Raw genomic sequence first — 4,382 nt, forward strand, 5'->3', positions numbered from 1 at the left:
TAGATGAATCAAAAGTTGGAATTAAGATTGCCGGAAGAAACATCAACAACCTAAGATATGCAGATGATACCACTCTAATGGCAGAAAGTGAAGAGGAACTAAAGAGCCTCTTGTTGCGAGTGAAGAAGGAGAGTGCAAAACTTGGGTTGAAACTAAACATTAAGAAAACCAAGATCATGGCATCTGGCCCTCTCAATTCCTGGCAAATAGATGGGGAAGAAATGGAGGTAGTGACAGATTTTTATTTTCCTGGGCTCCAAGATCACTGCAGATGGGGACTGTAGCCAAGAAATTAAAAGACGCTTGCTCCTGGGGAGGAAAGCCATGGCAAATCTAGACAGCACACTAAAAAGCAGAGACATCACCCTGTCAACAAAAGTGCGTATAGTCAAGGCTATGGTCTTCCCAGTTGCAATGTATGGCAGTGAAAGCTGGACCATAAGAAAGGCTGAGCGCCAAAGAATTGATGCCTTTGAACTATGGTGCTGGAGAAGACTCCTGCGAGTCCCTTGGACTGCAAGGCGATCAAACCGGTCAGTCCTAGAGGAGATCAACCCTGACTGCTCTTTAGAAGGCCAGATCCTGAAGCTAAAACTCAAATACTTTGGCCACCTAATGAGAAGGAAGGACTCACTGGAGAAGAGCCTAATGCTGGGAAAGATTGAGGGCAATAGAAGAAGGGGACGACAGAGAATGAGGTGGCTGGATGGAGTCACTGAAGCATTAGGCATGAGCTTAAATGGACTCCAGAAGATGGTAGAGGACAGGAAGGCCTGGAGGAACATTGTCCATAGGGTCGCGATGGGTCGGACACGACTTCGCAACTAACAACAACAACAAGCTTAAATCCCATACATAACAGAAATCACTGCTGCAAAGTATTCACTCAGCTTGCAAATACTTTGGGCGCTGAAATTGGAAGCTTCTCAGCGTTGAATATTGCATGACTTCAGTTGCAAGATTACAGTGCTGAGAAGCTTCCAGTCTCCATGCGTCTCCCCCCCGCCTCCATTTTCAACAGCAAAGGCCTTGACAAAAAGCCTTTGCAGCCGAAAACAGATCTCGGCACTGATGCGGATGTTGCTCCTGGCCTCCATTTTGGGAAGCAAATGCTTGTCCTCAAGGCCTTTGCAGCTGAAAAAGGAGCTTGCATTGACATGCACCTTGTCCCTGATCTCCTTTTTACTGGCAGAGGCCTTTCCTGAAGTCCTCTGCTGCCAAGAACGGAGCCCTAGGGTAATACGCGTGTTGCCCCCTGCCTCTTTTTCACCAGCAGAGGCCTTTCCTGAAGTCCTCTGCTGCCAAGAACGGAGCCCTAGGGTAATACGCGTGTTGCCCCCTGCCTCTTTTTCACCAGCAGAGGCCTTTTCTGAAGTCCTCTGCCGGCAAAAATGGAGGCTGGGGTGATGCACGTGTCAACCTGTGACTTTGTTCTCGGCGGCAGAGGCTTTTTAGGAAAGACGGCAAAAGGCTTTGCAAACAGAGGGAAGGCTTCGATGTTTCAGGCCTTCTCTCCATTTGCAAAGCTTTTTGCTGCAGATCTTGTCCAGGCCTCCCATTTGCAAACAACAGAGACCTAAAGTACCATGGGATCATGCAAGATCTCGCACTACTGATCTTGCATGATCTTGTGGTACTTTAGGCCTCCATTCTCTGTGAACACACCAAAAGCTGGAAGCAGTGAAACAGATCAAGAAAGCGAAAGCTCTCTAGATCTTCGCAAAGTGAGTATCCATAGGCCTAGTGCCTATGGAGACCTGGCACGGGGGGGAGGGAATAGCCAGGGTGAACATTGCAGTGCCTTTGCAGTCGTTTGTAAGGATTAATGACTGCTGTGCTCCTACAACATTTGCAATTTTGGAACTTTTTCGTAAACACTAGGGGGTGCCTAACTTCGAATGTTCACTAAGGGAACATTCGTAACTCAGGGATTACCAGCACTGAGATAAATGCTTGACTGTATCAAGACATTTACCTCTGGCAAGTTGAAATTCACACACTCCTTGTAAACTAGGAGTCTCAGACAGGAATTTGGGTGACAACCCTTGTTTATTAACTGCTTTCAGAAGTTTGTAGGCAAAGGGAAGCATTAATTAAATCTTGGAATCACATCTTACACAAAGTCATGGATTGTTGAGAAGACATAGAGGTATGATTTGTAAACTCCAACAGCTGAATTTGCAGATAATGTTAAATGTAAAACAAAGCAAATCACGTAATGTCTTTGCATAATGTGGGAAGCCAGCAACGTTTGCCATTTTATAATGTTGTCTCTGAATATCTACAAGGTGTGATCAGTTCTCACATAGAAAAAGTTTAGGGGATCTAAGGAACCATTTAATCTGCTTCTAGTATAGTATGCACAACCTGAACAACATGACAGGACTTAATATGTTGCTTGACTCTTTGATATAAATGAAAATAATGTGTGACTGAAAAGAAATTAGCCTTTCAATCTCATTCCTCCATTTTCTGTGAAATAAATCCTTTATTTAAGTACTTTTAACTCTATTCTATGGCATTTAAAGAAATTTATTCGGGGAAATGGGAATGTGTATTAAATGACCTACATCACAAAATTATTGTGTCCATGACTGAGTTGCACTTTGCAGAGTTTCAGACAAAAAATGCTACTTTGCAAATATTCAGCATTTCAACACCTTCAATAAAGCCAGATGCTTAAGAGTACACACATTCATGCCAATTTGGAAAAAATAATAATAAATGAATAGGAATGAGTGAGATTAGCATTCTAGACTTAGAACTGTCTAATATTTGCCCTGTTACCTAGAGTCTGGAACCAATTTGTTAGGTAACCAAGAAGTCAAAGTCAGTTTTGATACTGGGTACTAAGGAGAAAGCTGCTAAGTATCACTTTTCAAGGCACACTTTACTAAGAATGGTAATTTTATTTCATAATTAGCTGGTGACAAACATCACAAAATCCATCAGAGCAGAAGACTTTTTTATACACAATATCTGTTTCAGTTAGCTAGAAATCATTAAGTATCCTCATTGTCTTCTTTCACCAGCAGACATGTTTTATTTGACTTTTTTCTACCAACTGCTACAAAAACATTTGACAGATCATACAATGCATCTAAAATTAAGTATTGATCCCAGATTTCTGCTGCTGCAGGGTTTTATAATATTAAAGTCACTGGCACAGCTTCTACAGATTCCAATAGTAATATATCTTAACTAACATTTGCAGGCTACTATTCAAGCAAAAAAATGCAAGTAGAAAAATAGGGACCACTATGGTGGGAAGGTAACAGTGTTCCATGCGCCTTTGGCGTCTAGTCATGCTGGCCACATGAACATGGAGACATCCTTGGACAAGCGCTGGCTCTTCGGCTTTGAAACAGAGATGAGCACCGGCCCCTAGAGTTGGAAACGACTAGCACACATGTGCGGGGGAAACTTTACCTTTACTTTATTCAAGCAATATGGTTCATAAACCTAAACTGCCAAATCTTATTAGCATATACTACAGCAGGAGTATCAAACTGCCGGCCCACGGGCTGGACGTGTCATCTGGAAGCTGCGCTCACTCCATTGTTAGCAATGGCAAAACCGTCCTGATACGTTGCGCGACGTTATGTGATGTCGCAAGTTTGACATGTCTGTACTACAGCAATCTACAATCATAACTTAACATTGAAGCAAATACATACATGTTGAATACATGTAAATTCAGCCACATTAAATCCAACGTAAGCAATAAACAGTAAAATGATCGGTCTTCTCTATTCTAATGATAAATTCCCAATTTACTTTTTTTATTACAAGAAAAGGAGACCCAGTTAATAAAAATGCATTATAAATTAATTTAGAAACCTAAAATATTATTGAATATAACACTGTCTACCAAAACTAGGAACAAATGTTAATAGTTATGCTTCTTACAGAAATTAATTATACACTCTTGTAAAATGTAACTAACATGAAGCAAAGTAAGTGGCAAATACTAGGTGCGCAACCTGGAATGCATTAAGCCAGGGCTTTTCAATTAGTGGTACGTGTACCCTGGTGGTAGGTACTTCAGCACCTGGCAGGTGGTACGTGTACAACAGGTTGAAAAGCACTGTAAAAAAAAGTGTGAAAAAGGTGTAAAAGTCGATGCGCTGAAGTGGCAGCAGCACTACAGAGGCCTGGGGGAGAGTCAGCCAGAGCTGTGGTTTTGCCAGGGCTCTGCAAGGAGTCCAGGATCTGTACGTGCGGCTCCAGCTGATCGGCGCTTCCTGCAGCCTGAGAGGGTGGCTGGCAGCCACACGCGGTCTTCAGGTAGAGAATCAGCTGGAGCTGCAGTGTTGCTGGGGCTCTCCTGAGAGTCCAGGATTGGCATACTCAGCTCCAGCTGATCGGTGTGGGGAGGAGTG

The sequence above is a fragment of the Vipera berus genome (genome assembly GCF_964194415.1).
Source record: "Vipera berus genome assembly, chromosome: Z".
In the NCBI taxonomy this organism is placed as follows: Eukaryota; Metazoa; Chordata; class Lepidosauria; order Squamata; family Viperidae; genus Vipera; species Vipera berus.